Source organism: Gracilinanus agilis, chromosome 5 (genome assembly GCF_016433145.1).
Source record: "Gracilinanus agilis isolate LMUSP501 chromosome 5, AgileGrace, whole genome shotgun sequence".
NCBI lineage: Eukaryota > Metazoa > Chordata > Mammalia > Didelphimorphia > Didelphidae > Gracilinanus > Gracilinanus agilis.
Genome location: NC_058134.1, coordinates 250,555,763 through 250,574,447, shown reverse-complemented (window position 1 = coordinate 250,574,447; position 18,685 = coordinate 250,555,763). Strand labels below are relative to the sequence as shown.

The following is an 18,685-nucleotide window of genomic DNA, read 5'->3' as shown; positions in this document are numbered from 1 at the left end:
AGTTTAATATCTGGTACTGCTAGGCCCCCTTCCTTCACATTTTTTTTCATTATTTCCCTTGATATTCTTGATCTTTTGTTATTCCAAATGAAATTTGTTATAGTTTTTTCTAATTCAGTAAAGAAGTTTTTGGTAGCTTGATAAATTAATTTGGGTAGAATTGTCATTTCTCATCATGATTTTAGTGCAAAAGAGTCCCTTCCTTTCCTGTACCTGAAACTTAAATCTTCCATGACATCATTTTTCTGGGTCTCTCCGATTTGCCAAACGACCTGAGAAGGGGTCAGAGCCTGTCTTCCAGATGCCAGGAGGCATGTGGGACAAGAGTCAAGTATCTTTCAAGCTCCAGGGAGTCTTGAGGTTTCTCACATCCTCCCAGAGTGGGCAGGTGTCCCCCTTATACAGATTAGCTTCAGGCCTTGATCTTAATTCAGTCAAAGTATAGGGCTGTGCTGGGTTTGTACCCCAAAGAGATCATAGATAAAAAAAAAACTTGTATGAAAATATTTATAGCTACGCTTTTTGTGGTGGCAAAAAACTGGAAAAGGAGGGTATGCCCTTCAATTGGGGAATGGCTGAACAAACTGTGGTATATGCTGGTGATGGAATACTATTGTGCTCAAAGGAATAAAGAAGTGGAGGAATTCCAGGCGAACTGGAAAGACCTCCAGGAATTGATGCAGAGTGAAAGGAGCAGAGCCAGAAGAACATTGTACACAGAGACTGATACACTGTGGTAAAATTGAATGTAATGGACCTCTGTACCAGCAGTAATGCAATGACCGAGGACAATTCTGAGGGACTTATGGTAAAGATGCTACCCACATTCAGAGGAAGAACTATAGGAGTGGAAAAAGAAGAAAAACAACTGCTTGAACACATGGGTTGAGGCGGACATGATTGGGGATGTAGACTTGAAACAACCACAGCAATGCAACTATTAATAATATGTAAATAAGTCTTGATTGATCACACATGTTAAAACCAGTGGAAATGTGCATTGGATATGGGGGTGGTGAAGGCAGATGTGAAGGGTAAAGTAAAAACAGGAATCATGTAACCATGGAAAATTTTTGTAAAAAAATTAAATATTTCAATAAAATAAATAAAGATTCTCTTGAGTATTAAAAAAAAAGTATAGGACTGAATGGAAACCCAATTCACTTGAGAAAGGGTTATTTTCAAATTCAATGTGAAACTTTCCTTTTGAAAAGGAGAAAAGGGCTATCAATTAGTGTTAAATTCTCAGGATTTCCCCTCTGATTCTTTGGGAGACATATTAGCCCTGTGATCATTCCATATATATCTACAAATTTCAGTATCATGTCACCATGGGGCATAATGGCCCAAATATATTGTGTCTACCTATATTTGGGTGTTTCTTAACATATTAAAAATAACTGATAGATGCATTGACAAGGAACCATTGGAGGATTCCTTTTTTCTGGAAAAAAGGGTTTTACAATCAAAATAAAATATCGGCACATGGGAAGGATGCAAGTGGATGGAAGGTCCGGTCCCTTCAGGTCAGTTTGTTACATCCAAAGACTCACTCAGAGTCTCATGATGTAGTGTCTGATTTCTACTCTATGCAAGAGTCATGGGGAGAGCAATCTAGAATCAGAGCTAAGTAGGAATGTTCCTAATATCTTACCAGGCTAAGCCAGAAGAGTTGAGTCTGTGCTGAACAGTCGCTTTTCCAACCTTCCCCTAAGACAGCTCTCCCCATCTTGGCACTGACATATATCATCCCCACAGGGGTTGTGGGCATCCCTGATCATTAGCTTATTAGGATTCCATTTGTAGTTTACCTAGAATCAGACTCAAACATCAGTTATAGTTCCATAAGCTTTAATCACTAACATTAGTGATTAAATAATATCATTTATTTATACTTATACATTTATATACAATTATCATAATTATCACAATAATATAATATATTTATATAATTATCATAATAATACATTGCATATAATTATCATCATAATTATCATAACATAATTATCAGAATATATTATAATTATATAATATATAAAATAAATATAATATGTAATAATTATAATATTATAACTTTATTATAGTATTTTGTATTTATTGTAGGTGTTTGCCAAGGAATCAGTCTCCTCCTGGAGGAAGGAGATAGCCTTAGAAGTTTGGGAGATGGCTTGGACTATATCCAGAGCAAATTTATCAACCTCAAAAGAGATATTTCTAATAGAATCTATTAATACCATCATCCCCCAAAGTGAGCTTAGCAGCCCAGAAACATCTCTGGGCTGTAGAGGAAGAAGCTACTGAATTAGACCTAGATCTCTTACCCTGTGCATGACACCAAGTAGCCAGCTTGTCTGTTTGGCCAATCAACTGGTTATGAACCAACACTGATGGGTTACATAGGTCAGTGGACAAGTCCCATACCACCGTTGGGGAAGGGAAGATTAAGCAGAGGAATTACAAATATAGAATTTCTCAGGGGTCACCAGACCTCATGGGAAATCTGTTTTCAACTGTGATGAGTCAGAAACAGTTACAAAGGACCTATGACAAGGTAGATGTACTTGACCTGTCACTCTTGATGTGACATAACAAAAGTAAAAGGAGCAAATAACTTACTTGGTAATTTGTGATCCTCTTGAGGTACAGATTGTGGCAAAAGCTCATTCACATGGACTGGAATTATTGCTCATGATAAAACAGAACTCCGATGGAGCTGGTGACAGACCCAGCATCCCAAAAGCCCAATGGACTTGGCTTGATGTAGAGTTCATGCCATTTGGCTATGGACCCGAATAATAACATTATCTTTAGTCCAGTCATCAGAAGAGGGAACAAAGTACGGAGTGGCAGAAATATTGTAAAAACGATCAATTATGAAAGATTTAATTACTTTGATCAAGACAAAGATCCAAGAAAAATTCCAAAACACTCACGATGAAAAATTCTATCTACCTCCAGGGAGATAATTGATGAACTCTGAGGGCAAATTAAAGCTTATTTTAAAAAATTTCCTTATTTTTTTTTTTGTTTTCTGTGTGTGTTTTTCTATATGTATATGTATGATTTCTTTTGCAACAAGGCTAAAATATATTTCCATGCCTTCATATTGTGTCATTGGAAATTTTGGGGTCCTTGAACTACATTTCCCATGAGCCCACTGGCTTGCTGTCATTATGTGATGACGTAGACAGTTATGTGATGATATAGACAGGAGGATAAAATTGAGTAGCTCAATTTGCTCTTTCTCTTTTTGCTCCTGATCTAGCATGGTGAAGGCAGGTAATGGCAGGCCCTTTTCAACTGACTAAGCCAGAATGGCACATGGCATCATTTTCTAATGGCTACTAATAAATCTTAAAAAAAATCATAATACTTTTAAAGTTATCTTTTTATATTAATTTATATGTATAATCAATATCAGGTTTTTGGGGGGGCTTGAGGGTTTGGTGCAAAGTGGAAGGGAGGCAGACAATTTGGAATTCAAAATTTTAAGAAAGAACATGAATTTTAAATAATTATAATTCAGAAATATTTAATGAAATATATTAAAAATATATTTTAAAAAATCATTCCATCTATAACATACTCAACATGTGCTCATAGTCTTCATTTCAAGATCTCTAGTGAAGGAAATTTCAGTACTTCTCAAAACAGCCTTTCTACCTATAGACTGCTGGTAGGTGGTATAGTGGATAGAGTAATGAATGGGTCTAGAGTCAGGAAGACTCATCTTCCTCATTTCGAATTTGACCCCAGGCATTTAATTAATAGTTTAGTGACTTTGGGCAAGTCACTTAGCCCTGTTTGCCTTAGTTTCCTTATCTATAAAATAAGCTAAAAAAGGAAATGTAAACCACTCCAGTACCTTTGCCAAGAAAATCCCAAATGGGATCAAGAAGAGTTAGATGCAATTAAAACACCTGAAAAACACCACCACCTGGATACCACTGTTGATAGGAAGAGATATATTGGCATGGTGGCTAGAGAGCTTTCCTCAGAATCATGATGACTTGAGTTTAAGCCCCACATACATACTGGCTTCTGTTATTCTGGGCAAAACACTTAACCTTTTAGTGCTTTGGGCAACTCTCTGAGAGCGTAAATTGTAGAGATGATGCTAATCTCCACTGACAAATGGACTTTCCTTCCCGGGGAACACCCTCTATTAGCGAAATCATTGGTCCCATCTATATATCTTTTCCTTATAGCCAGCCTTCATCTGCCTTTTTCCAATTTCCATCCATTGTTCCTGGTTCTGTCCTCTGTGACCATTCAGAACATATCGAATTCTTTTCCTAGAGGACAAATCTTCCCATATACATCCCTTCTGAGTACTCTCTCATTTTTCTTCTCTAACAGCAAGAGCTCAGGTAAAGTCACACATAACCTTTCTTGTCCTTAGCGTCTTCCTTTGTAAAATAGATGTATTGGACAAGATGGTCTCTAGGTTCCCTTCTCCCTCTAACCTGCTGTGTAACACATAGCCAACCAGTGGATCAAATAGAAATAACAGACAATGTTACAGTTCATAACTTTCATTTTTGTTCCCTGCAAAGCCAGCAACAGAGAATATGGAGAATTTCAGAGCTGTAATCCTTCCTGGCTCTAACTGAGAGCCCTGAGTAGCATCATTTCAAAAGGAAAGCTTAGTCAACTAAGGTAATAGTTCCTTCTGTTTGAAATCCTCCTGAGAGAGCCCCTTCAACTCTGAAAAATGAAATAAGCATAAAGAAAAGCGATGCAATAAATCAATCGGTGGGATTTATCAATTAAGTGTGAATTTAATTGTGAGAGAAATCAGCACGGCACAGGTGGGGTGAGTTCACCAGAGAATAAGCTTAAAATAATAATAAAAAGTAGATGCTTAAAAGTGGATGTCTCCATGTTCAGAGCTACCCCAGAGCTATTGGAACCCTCGTCTAACTGTTAATAAAGAGCTCTTTGCAGTCACGGACATTGGGAATTTCCTTTCTGTAGGCTCATCTATCACCTTTCCCAGCTAATTGTGGTGAATCTTAATAGAAAATCTTCATGATACAGGGTTCCCCTTGGGCAGAACAGATATCTCTGACTTCTGTAATAATATTCTTGTTGCAGGATTGCAGAAAGGATGGTCATCAGTTACCAATGGGATTTCATCGTTGTTATATTTTTCTATCTGGGAATTTGAAAACTAAAGTATGTATGAGGAATGGATTCAAATTGAATGAAACGTTTGGGTCAAAAGCTTTAATATTTGGTCCATCAACTTAAGTGAGGAGGCTGAGAGAAGCAATGAGTTGCCTTGACAGTGTCTTAGATTTTTAGAATTGGACAATCTAACTTCAAGTTCTGGCATCCAGGTTTAATTACGTAGTGAACTTGTACAAAGAACAACCTCTGATGTGACAATGTTGGGGATAATGGGATGATTCTATCATTAAAATCCCCAAATTCCATTACTAAAGTATTTGGATTTGAGGGACCTCAGTATCTCTTTTCCTCTTTTCTGTTCTCACATCCCTTCTTAGTCTGAACTAATATTTAACTTTACTAACTTAACTAACATTTAACTGAACTTAACTTAATTTAACTAACTCCAAACTTTGCTTTAGGTAAAGACTGGGTCCTCCATACAATTTAATTTCATTTTGTTCTTAGTTGAGTCAGTTAGTGAGATTTAGAACTTAACAAATTTGATTCGTAAAGTTTTGGGTGAAGGTGGTTTCTTATTAACTATATTAACTATATGTTATATTATATTAACTACTCTTTTCTCCCCATGCAGAAATCCCTCTTCTGTATCCCACCATACATAATAGATTTCTAATAAATATTTACTGAATTTAATTATATTGAATACTATTTTTGGAAGATGTGGCTTCCTGTAACACTGATCTTGCTGAAACACTGATGTGGGAAGATCTGTATTCAAATTCTGTTCTGCTTATTAGCTATATGATTTCAGAAGAATCACTTTACTTCTTTCTGTCATCTGAAAGACAAGACGATAATGCTTACATTTCCAATCTTTTACATTTATTTTTAGGAGCATGCTTTGTTAACTATAAAGAGCTATTTAAATGTTGGTTATGACAAGAACAACTAAGGTTTAAAAATTTCCTCTACAGCATTAAGAATACATGTTAGAATCTCATTAGAGAAAGATAGTCTTTTCCCAAAATGCTTTTTATAATATTTACAATGGTCGTTACGAATCCTTTCCATTAAAAATGCTTTAAAAATGTTCTATGTAATGAAAAAGGAATAGCTTACTTTTGAGATTACAGAATAAGTAAGGAATGATCATTATCACTTTGGCAATAAATGAGTTCCTCTTTAACATAGAAATGATCAATTGCAAGATAAATCAGTCTGGTAAAAGGTTTTGGTGAAACTAACTGAGGACTGATTCTTCTGAGAATGGTGATAATTAGAAAATCTCTTTGTTCTTTCTGTAGCTTTGTATTTGGGGGAATGTGATCTTTCTCTGACAACATGAAGGCTAAGGCCAATTAATACTCTTTTTAAAAATATAGAGCATTATAATTGCAAACTCATTCAGTTCTTCCAGCTAAATTTTAGCTTATTCAAATTTTAAAAGACAGTTTACATATACAATTAGTTCCACACCTTGAGTCTCCAGACAAATAAGTCTAGCCGTATGATCTACACAATAGATGAAACCTGCTGTGCTAATTTGTAACCTTTTTGGTATCAGATTTAGAGCTTCAAGAAACCTTGGGGGTATATCTAGTTCCCCACTACTCCCATTTTACAAATAAGTAAACTGACATCTGGCAATGTGAAGTCATATATTTCAAGAGAGGTAGGTTTACCTAGAGAAAAGCAAAGATTTGAACCCAGAACTTCTGATTCTACATCCTGTGCTCTTCCCACTATATCATACTACCAGACTAAAAAATCTTAATTGTGAGAAGATATAAGTATGTGTGAGCATCCAGGTGGTGCAATAGATATAGAGTACTAGGGGCTGAAGTCAGGAAGACATATTCCTGGGTTCAAATCCAGCCTCAGACACTTACTAGCTGTGTGACTCTTGGCAAACAGGGTCACTTAACCTTGTTTGCCTCAGTTTTCTCATCTGTAAAATGAGCTAGAAAAGGAAATGGAAAACCACTCCAGTTATCTTCACCAAAGAGAATCCCAAATTGGGTCATGAAGAGTCAACAAGAGTCAACATAGCTGAACAAGCAAAAAAAGTATCTATATCTATATCTATATCTATATCTATATCTATATCTATATCTATCTATCTATCTATCTATCTATCTATATCTTTTTTCATGGTTCATGAACAGTCCTTAGTTTATTAGTTTTTAAAACTTATGAATTTATCATTTCTTATATATATTTCTAATAAAATAGTAAATATATATTTGTATATTTACTATTTTTTTAGAAATGTACAAATATTTATTTTTCTAACTATATCCCTTTAGTGTGGCTCTAACCAGTCTTCTTCTTCAGCATTGCAGGCTTTCCTCTTAGAACTTTTTATCTGAACTAATTAAATTTCTCCCAATTGATCTCCCTTACTAGTATGGCGGATGGGACATTTACTCGTAATCTTTTGACAGTGCCTGGATACTAATGGAATATTCAGTTGAAAGATATGTTAACTTATTCTTTGCAATTCTAAAAACTTTTATCTAATACCTACAGTCTTCAAAGCAGTATTGTTAGATTAGAGAAGAAGGGAAGGTTCAGTCACTTGGGGCATGTGTATGTTTAAGTGATGGAATGTGTGCAGAGTCAGGGAGGTGGCGAAGCAGAGGACTTGTTCTTGGGCTGCCTTAGTTACCATTAAGGTATGTGCCTATGTTGAAAGTTCTCAGACTGGCAGGGTTCATAGGCAGTGACTTTTCTATATGGAAAAAAAAAAGTAAAATACTTCACTCAATTAAAATCTTCCCAAGGCACACTGCTGCGACCAGACCATTGTGATCCACAGCGACAATGCAAAGGTTGCATGGGCTTAGGGGATTTCAGTGATATTCTTCTGCAGTGCTTGTTGTTCACCACCAATAATCAGAAAAATGTGTTCCCTGCTGAAATGAATATATTATACGAGCTTAGAGAATTCTTTAAACATTTTGGCTCTATTCAAAGCTGCCCAGCCCTGACATCAGGCTTTCGTTCAGTTCGGAGTACAGGGGGGACCTGTAGGCTTTTATTCCATTTTAAAACCTATTTTTGAGCACAGATGAATGCAAAAATGGTCCTTAGCTCTGTTGAACAAGAAAAGGTCTGAGTGTTAAGGTGTTTGCAGCTTCCCCCATTCGAGCATGTTACATTTTAGAGAAGGTGTGAAATTCAGATAAGGCAGGAAGTAATTGGGCAATAGGAGAAAGTATCCATCAATACCTATTTTTAACAAAATAATTGAACCCAAGAACATTCAGAATTGCAGATTTTTAGATCTGGTGGCAGCTCTAGAGTTCATTTAGTTCAGTTTTAACTTAATAGAAAATGAAACTGAAGTAAAGAGAAATTACAAGAGTTATGTCACAGAATTTGTAAGGATCAAATCAAGACTTGAATTCAGGTATCCAGAACCCAAGAACCCTTTCTAGTTTAACACTCTTTCCAATCTGAGCTGACCTTTGGATTTCTGGCAAAGTTCTTCCAAGGCATCTGCAAAAGGAAATATGAATCCATAAATAAAGAAACATCACTCATGTAAATAATAAATGACTTTTTGTCATGAATATTATATAAGGCATCCATATGCATTATTATTTTCAAGTGCTTACAAATGCTATTGTAACATGATTAATAAAATAGGAATTGATTTAAAAGCATTCTGAACATATAGGTTTTTCATTATTTTATTGTCTAAATTGATTAATAATGAAAAATACTTTCACCTCAGTTGGTAGTCAGTAGAATTTGATTTATCCTTAAAAAAAAAAGGTTGCTTCTCCTTTAAAAGAGTGGGAACCATGGTATTATATCATGATGCCTCACTGTTCTTTGATAAGTGACAAAAGCCCTGCTTTTAGGGTCAGAGTATATGAGTTCAAATCTTGTCTCCGAATCTTACTATTAACTGCATGGCCTTAAATAATACATTTAGCATTCCTGGGTTTCAAATTCTTTAGTGGTAAAATGAGAGGGTTGGATTAGAAGACCTCTGAGGTCCCCTTTATCCCTTGACCTATAATCCTGTGTTATTTTTTTTCTCCTAGCTGGCTATATACCTAAACATATTATGAACTTTCCCTATTGTTACAATCATGAAAATCTTATTTGTTTTTTTTTCTTGAAAATCGTATTTGTTACTTCCATTTTCTCTGACTTCTACACAAGATAACAGAATTCTTAATGAATCCTTTTTCTAAACCATCCCCTACTCTCCACCCTAAAGCTACCTTTTTCTTCTGATGAAGACTCCAAGTAGGAAAATTCTGGTGTTTTTTATCAGGCATAGAAAGTTTACCCTTGTCTCATTTTTTTTTTTGGCCCTTTCTGCCTCTCTATAGTCTGTCAACCCTACTGGCTATTGTTTCCATCACTGATGCTAAAGAAAGATAAAATAGAATCAGTTTGCTTACATCTAGATTAGGTTGAATGGAGCTTTGTCTTAGAGTGCCAACTTGAGTGTACCTTAAAGAACTTATTTTACTGTACTCTGAAGCTCTCTAGCCACTAGAAAGAGAATTTATTTTTCTCACCTCTTCTTTATTTTTTAGATGCCTATACAATTTTTAGTAATCATTTTCTGACATTTTGTTATCTATGTTCCTACCCAAGAGAGCAGGTAATAGATTAAGCTACACATATGTTATCATACAATATGTTTCCAGGTTTATCATGATATGAAAGAAGATATATTACTTACACTAGAGAAAAATTCATGGAGGGAAAAAAAGTAAAGAAGAGTAACCTTCAATCTGCATCCATGTGTCATCAATTCCTTCTCTAGCTTTTTTCGTCATGAGTCTCACAGAGTTGTCCTGCTTCCTCACCTCTTTTGAGAAGTTAATGGCACTTTGTGAACTCTGCACACATGGTTACTTCAAATTAGAACTAAATGCTGCTAGGCTTAGCAAGAATACTTAGAAAATAGGAAGCCAGCAGATGATAAATTCATGTGTAGACCCATCTCCTTCCCAACTCCAGCTATGTGGGATGGACTCCATAGTAGCTGTCTCCCCCAAATATCCTGGTGCCTGCATCTCTCCCAGTACTTAGAATGTGTATCATATAGCTAGTTGTGATAGTTTATGATACCTCCCATATATGCTTCCCCCCTTTTTTTCCCCTTTCTTTTGGATCTCCTGCTTGTCTTCTAGAATGAGGGGCAGAAACTGAAGCTTTCTCTGGTCAATAGAACATGAGAAGATGAGAGGGGACAATTTCCATCTCCCTTTGCCGCTGTCTTTTCTTCTCATCCTAATGACAACAGTTTGACACAAAAAAGTCATGTGAAAAAAAAGTTAGATGGCGAATGGACAAAGGGGAGATGGATGTGAGACAAAAACTCCTCTACCCCTCTCCACTCTTCTATTAGCTGAGAACCTGATCTTATAGTTTACTGAGAAAATCAAGACTATTTACTGCAAAATCTCTCTTCCCCCTTCTCCCTGGTTCAAAATCCATTGATATTGTCATCCCTTCACCATTGCCTCCTTTGCTCCAGATGCCGATGAAGAGATAATGCTCTCTCTAAAGCCATTCTTCTATCAAATACTCATTTATTTATTAGTATTTTTCCATGGTTACATGATTCGTGTTCTTTTCCTCCCATTCTCCCTCTCCCCTCCTGGAGCCAACAAGGAATTCCACTGGGTTATGTAAGAAATAAAATTAATATAGAGTGATAAAATTAAAAATATCATGGTTTCAAAGGATTTATTGAATGCCATTTAGATAAATGAAGCGACGTGCCTGTTGAGTTATTTTAAAGAGACCCACCATTACCTGCTCCTCCCATCCTTGTTCCTGCTCTATGATCACAAAAAAAGAGAGAGAGTACCAACCCAGGCACTCCCTATTTAACCTTCTGTTTACGTCATTTATGTAAGCTAGGAATCATGGGAAATGTAGTTTGAAGTCCCCTAAACTTCCACAGGGAGTTTAGATCAGGGACTTCAAAATTAGTTCAAGGACACCCAAATTTCCAATATCATAATTATACATATATTATCATTCAATACCTATTTCCATATTATTAATTTTAAAAATATGAATTTTATTATTAATTTTAATTTTATTATTAATTTATCAATTTAAAAATATGAAATGGTTCACGAATTTGTGTGTCATCCTTGTGCAGGGGCCATGCTAATCTTCTCTGTATTATTCCAGTTTTACTACATGTGCTGCTAAAGTGATCACCCTCATATATTCTTAATTCCCTCCATTCTCCAAGAAATTGCTTCCACTATCAGTATCACTTTTCCCCAATCTTCCATCTCTTTCCATTATTCTTTTATTGCTTCCTTTAAACCAATGATGGGCAAACTACCGCCGGAGGGCCAGATGTGGACCCCTGAAATGTTCTATCTGGCCATGGGGCATCATTCCTAAAATGACAAATACAATGAGTAGGATATGATACAATGAAACTTTGAAAGAGTTGCCTCAGAAGCAGACTGACAGATGAGCATTTCCTTTCCTTTCGCCCCCTCTTTAAAAAGTTTGGCCATCACTACATCTACATTTCCAAGTCTATTCCATTCTTTTGAAAAAATTACAATAGTCTCTATCATCCCCACTATCTGCTACCCTATACTTCTCCTTCCTTTCTCAGCCAATGTTTATTTACTTATTTATTAAACCTCAGGATATTTTTTTAATTTTAATTTTTTTTACTACTTACAAGCAATAAACAAATTTGCACAGTTTTCCTAAGTTATCAGATTGAACTTATCTCCCTCCTTCCCTTCTCTCCCCCGTCCAGTTCATCCAAACTTCTTGAAAAATCTTTTCACACTCATTCTCTCTACTTCTCTCATTTTCTCCATCTCCTTTTTAATCTGACCTCAAACATCATAGCTCAATTGAAACTACTTTCTCCAAAGTTGCCAGTGATCTCTTTATAGTCAAATATCCAAAGGTCTTTTCTGAATCTTCATTTTCTTCTCTGTGGTTTTTGTCGCTGTTAATCTATTTCTCTTCCTGATACTATCTCCCCTCTAGGTTTTTGTGACATTGTTCTCCTCAGTTTTCTTTCTACCTATCTGAGAGCTCTTGTTCAATCTCTCTTTTGCTGGGTCCCTTAACTGTGGGTGTATCACAAGGCTCTGTTGTGGGCTCCAGACTATTTTTTTTATACTTTCTCACTGGGTGGCAACAACAGCTTATGTGTAGTTCTAAATTAATATCTCTATGAATAACTATCTCTTTAACAGCTCCCATATCTATATGTCCAGCTTGCCCTACTCGTTTAATCAACATTTACCACAGTTTATTACTATAGAATAAGTAAATAAATGAGTAAAAAATGACCAATATAACTATAGCATCACATAAACACACTCCTAATAAACTGAATTTAGCTTTTTTCTTTACATTTCTCTTCTTTTATAATTGTTCTCTTATTAATCTTTTTATTTTCATCCTTAAGACTTGTTTCTAGCTATAATATTCCGTAGTCTCTCCTTTTTGTGCCCACAAAATAGATTTGTAAGTTTCTATGTCTAAAACAGTCATCATACTGGGGCCATTGTAGTTATGGGATTGGTCCTCCAGTGGTAGATATGTTCTCTGCTTGGCTCATTCCTAAAGTCTTTCTGGTTTGGTAGGGTCTGCCCAAGCTTGTATTCCATTGACATAGTCTATAAGAATACAGGATCATTTCATAGTCATTATGCAGTATCTGAAAGAAAGAATTTAAAGGAGGCCACAAATACAAACAAAAGATTTAATTTAAGAACAGTTATTTGGATGTCAAAAAATAATTAATTTTAGTGAAATAGGTTGTTGATTGGATTCACTTGTGGTTATTTGAATCAAAAAAGAAAAACATTGGATCATGTTGTTTTTACATGAGTTATTTCTGGAAATGTCTTATTCTCAATATTCTCCTAGAAATGACCCTCCACTCTCACTCCTCTTGTTAAGAAAGAAACAGAGTTAAGAAAACAATGCAATTCCTACTAGTATATATACTATTCTGTCCTAGAAGTCTCATATTTCTCTCCTGAAAGAATAATGTTATTCTCTATATTTTTATACTATATAGAACTTAACTTCCTTATTTCAATTCAGTTTATTTCACCCATATAAGCTTATATAAATCTACCCATGTCTTTCTCTATTCATTATACTCAATATTTCTTGGTGTACAATAATATTTTATTACATTAATATATGTCAAACTTTTTTCCTCCCTATAATCCTCCACAGAAGTGTCTAAAATAGCATCCTATGAGCTAGTGCCCAGAACCAGATTAAAATACAGTTGGGAAATGCTTAACAAAATAAATAAAAGTGCCAAACTACATAGGTAATGTTAATTTGTCATTTCATAAGTCCATATGCAACTTACAGTGATCTGTTTCTATTTAGTTTTGACATCACTGCTCCACAAACTCTTGTATATATGGAGATGACCATGGGAGATGACCCTTGTTCTCAGAAGTTAAAATCTATGCAAGTGGAGCACAAGCTTTGGCATAGTTTACTAAGTTGAAAAAGGCTTTAAGAATAGGTCAAGTATTATCAGACTATTTGTTGCCTAGAGAACAGTCTACCAAAAAATGCAGGGAGATTTGTCACCTATTTGTGACCCCAAAATGTATTCAAGTTTTTAAATTTGAGTTTATTTTATGAAATGACCAAAATTTCATCACCTGGTAACAAATCTTATCCCTAAATTTAGCAACATTGTCCCATATGGGATTGGGACTGGATCTATTAATTTATTGCTATAGGAAATTTCTACATGTGGACACTCACTTTACCAATTCAGATTGGAGTCTTCTTTTCAACTTCTAGTCTTAGAGTCTTGAGTGTGGAGAAATTAGGTGACTTGTTCAGGGTCAAACTAACTCTATATGGTTGAGACTGGACTTGAATCCAGATATTTCTGACCTCAAGGCATGCTTCCTGTCCACTACTTTACACTGATTCCTTAGAAAAATAAATAAAGGCATTTTGTTTTTCAGTCCTGAAATCTCTGATTTCCACAGTGAAAGCATTTGGAATGAAAGTTGAAGTTTTTAAAAAACTCTGTGGCTTAGACAACTTAGAAAAATAAACTGAAATGTTGGTGTTCTTTGCATGTCCCCTTTGTTGATCTATCTGTTGGCACACCTCAGGGGAAATGAATCATATCCATACTGACATTTAAAAAAATTCCAAGTGAAACCAGAAGATATTAAGAAGTTCCACCCAGAGAAGGGTGATGGTTCAGTAGAATGAGTCATGGATTTCTGGATTTGAATCTCAGCTCTGCTACTTGTATGACTTTGGGTAATTTAATCTCTCTGAATTTCAATTTTTTTTCATCTGAAAAATTAGATGGATTCTGAAGTCCTTTCTAGGCCTAAGTTTTATGATCTTCTTTTATTTTAGAAATCCACTCAGATTTTTATCAGTAGAGTGAAATACTGATATGAAAACTTCCTTCACCATTGTGAAGCTGGAATGCCAACTAACCTATAACTTAAAGGCTTAGAGATTTACCTGGACTTCTGAGCTCAGGTGACTTGCCCATGATTATCTGGTTGATATGTGTCAGGGGTGGGCTTTGAACCTGGCACTTTCTGTTTCAATAATGGTTCTCTATCTACAATATTTTAGTTTCTCATAGTCCTATAAGTGGTATAAGAAACATTGTCATATACTTTTCAAGATGAAATTCAAGAACTACCTCGTGCATGAAATCTTTCTTTATCCTCTTCCCATTTGCTCTCCTCTTATTTAGCTTCTTTGAATTTATTTCACAGAATCATAAATATAGATTTGGAAGTTGGAAGGGAACTTAGAGGGCAATGGGGGGTAAACTTCCTCATTTTATAGATGCAAAAACTCAGTCACAGAGAAGTCAAGACACTTACTCAGGTCCACACAGTATATGACTGAGATTGAATTAGAATTTGGGACTTTCTGACTCTAAGTCCAATATCCTTTCTACTGTACCACTATGCTAGGTTTTCTGGGGAAATAAGTACAAAAATTTAAACATTCCCTTCTCTCAACTGGCTTATATTCTAATGGGAGATACATAGTGGGATATACATATGTAAGTATATATAGCATAAATGTAAAGCAGAATACATAGAAATAAATACAAGTAGTTTGGGAGGGAGAACACTAGCCATTGGGGGTAGGAGGATAGGGAAGAACTTCATCCAGAAGATTGTATTGGAACTATATATATACAAAAATATATACATGCCCAAACATACAAGTACACAGTCCTATAAGGTGGTTATTGTCTTTCATACTTAAAGAGGACCAAAATGATATCACTAGATGATGTCTTTTGACTCATGCATAAATTCAATTGAAATGAGGCAGAATTGTGCAAAATGGTTGGTCTTACTCTCTCTTCCAAAGACATCAAAATTCAGTGACAAGACAGACATCATGATGTTTGGTGATGGCTTGAGATGCAGTGGATGACCTTGGCTTCTTTGTTGTCTAAGCAAACTCTGGGCATTCCATAGTACCTGCTTCTGTTGCCTTTGTGGCCTTTGTAACAAATTGCTTTCATCTGCCTATTCTATGGGAGAAATCTTCCCCTGCTTGGAGTAAATACTCCCTCACTTGTTGATGGGTTTGAGAACTGTGGGTTAGTCTCAGCCTGGTTTACACACACACATTAAGTAGGAGAGATAAATACATACAGAAATTTATGTACTTAAGTATATATTTTTTTCCATATTGTTCAGAGGGGGTTTTCTTTACTCACCTAAAAGGTCCTTAAGTCCCTTCTGGTCGCCAAATATGTAAAGGTCAGCGTGAGCAGAGGAAAAAAAAAGAAACCAGAACCTAAGCAGCCTGCCTCACTCGAGCCCAAGTCCCCCCATCCAAAAAAGCCCCCTCCAGCGTGGGTTTCAGCCAATTTACAGAGAAACCCACGCAGGCTTGCAACACAGTGATGTAAGAAAAGGGAACCCCAGGAAGAGTGAAAGAATGCTGGAAGATGAAGTCCCAGGGATACAGATTTTTAAAATACACACTTGTCTTCCCTCTTCAAGAATATGTACTCCTTATGAGTAGAGATTGGTCCAGTCTTTGTCATTTTATCTCCAGTGCATAGCACAGTGCCTGACATAGTAGGTATTTAGTAAATGGATACTGATTGATTGAATGCATACAGTAAAAGGAGGCAGGGAAGGCAAATAATGAGATTAAAAGACATATAGATAGGCTGGGTGTTACTTTGCTCATCATGACATTTAAGAAAGACTGGTGGATAGATCTCCTATGGTGAGAATAAAGAAAAAAACAGTTTAGGAGCTCATGGATCAGGAAAGCATACAGTGGTAATGATGGCTTACCCATAGGGGAGAGATCACAGATCTGCTCAATTATCTTAGTATTTTTTCCCTAAAGACTCCATTTTAAAAATTCTCCCTTCCCTTTTCTGGCAAAACTGAGTGTGTGTATGTATTTGTAGGCACGTGAGCTCATGAACATGCCCTTAGAGACTTGGTAGCCCAGCTAAGGGTGAGGCTAATTCTCATAGTCTCTATCATCACTCTCTCATAGAAATATTGTCCTTGGATAGAAATCCAACATTATCCAATTCCATTTACTGTATACAATTCCCAGTATAATCCTCCCTCTTTACTAATAACCTCACAGAATGGAAGCAGATGGTTCAAACAGCAAAGGGAGATGAATGGCCTGGGATTTTTGACTGTTGAGAAATGGATGGAGTTGAACAGAGAATACAAGTTGATAGACATTAATCCATCCCCACCATCTCAGATCAAAAAGTACGTAAGAGTATGTGTGTCTCTCTTTAGAACCTGACACTTTCACTCCCAATGAGAACATCAGAGAATTCAGAATATTCTTGCTCCAGCAGGCCATTTCTTTTAGTAATACCAATAATAGCAAATTATGGGAGAGAACTTTAAATTGTTACATCTGAAAAGAATGTCACTAGCTCAGGAAACCCCTAGGGCCATGCATTGATTGGTTGTTCTTTTCTCTTTCAATAGCAGTGGAAACCACTCAACATTTTCTGCTGTGTTCTCTTTGGGGAGAGTATGTGTATATTTTTGGTGGGTTTTAAACTTTTGTAATCTTATTCATTCAGAGCTGTCTAACCCGAAATGCTGCTGGGACCATAGGGTTGGAGTACAGTGCCACTCCCTGTTTTGTACCCAGCCCTGTGGTTTGGACCAAGTTCAGCCTCTAATGTGAAGAGGGCTCCCCATCCTCACATTCATCGTTGGGGGACTTGAGCCTCCCATTCCAATATCCATATGGGTTTATTTTACTTATGGCTCCCATTTGGGACTTATGGATATAAATGGTGGGGCAGAGAGACATCTCCTGAATTCCTTTTACTCTTTGAATCTGGTAGAAAACAGGTAATTTATTTCTATACACAAAAGAAGTGCTCTACAGAGGACTCATACAAGCTCACAGCAGAGGACATCCAGGCAACTCATAGCTATTCTTAAGATCAGTTGGGAAGCTGATCTTAATTAACTCTCGACAAAAGAATTTTGTGGGATTGCTGATTAAGCAGTTTCCATTTCATTTTGACTGCCTACTATTATACCCCTTCAAAACGGAATCTCCTTTGATGTTCCTATTCAGTTATTTCCACAGTCAATGGAATCTATATCTGCTTTAACTACCTCTGTTATTACTGATGCAGCCAATTAGACCCAAGATCTTCTCTGGACTCCAGCTTAGAAGGCCACCTGGACGTGTCATTTTCAAGAATAAGTGATATTTGATGGTCTACTCAGGAAAAGAAACAGAAGAAAAGGTAAACAGGGGCTCATGGACAAGATCACCTCCTTCAATCTAGACTCTGGGGAACAGCATCCAGGTAGGGGTAAAATTGCTGCCCGTTGCTTTGTTGTCTTTTGCTGGAGTCTAGAAACAGAGTGCTTGAATGAATGGCATGGAAGAGTCAAGAGGGAGTTGAGTCAGATTCTCTTTTACCTAAAGTAGCTATTGCTATCAATCCATAGGACCAAAGATCGAGAGCTAGACAGTACTTCTAATGCCTTATCATTTTTTTAAACATATGATTAAATGAAAGTCCATGGAATTGGTGATGTCCTTAAGGTTATGGATGTAGTAAGAGGAAGCCCTGGACAGAATTTGGAGCATGCACTTTGATTCTGAAGCAAATGCTCTTTCTACTGTACCCAAACTCTCTCCACCCCATAATCACTCTCCTTTATGAGCAAAGGAACATTCAGAATTTACTGTATCATATTAAAATGCAAATATCTTTAATCACCTGGGAATTCTTTTAATCATCATGACCAGAAGCAACTGCAAAACACCCATATGGCAAATGGAATTACAATTCGCAACTCTGAACATGAATGATGGGGGGTAAGAGTAGCTCTCACTGTATAATCTTAGAAAATTTGCTCTACCTTTCTAGACTTTTATTTCATAAGCTGTAAAATGTAAACAACTATCTTTTGGAATCGTTTATATGGACACTACCAATAAATGTTATCATTGGTGATTCAAATATAGCAGCTGACTGTGGAAAGAGATGATTTGTGTTTATATAGATGTA

General features: G+C 36.2%; 1 non-coding gene across 1 annotated transcript; it reads right to left on the bottom strand.

Moving 5' to 3' along the window:
* Window positions 1-11,236: 11,236 nt before the first annotated feature.
* Window positions 11,237-11,343, bottom strand: LOC123250855. The gene has a single exon (XR_006506471.1). It is a non-coding gene; the product is annotated as a U6 spliceosomal RNA (small nuclear RNA).
* Window positions 11,344-18,685: the final 7,342 nt, after the last annotated feature.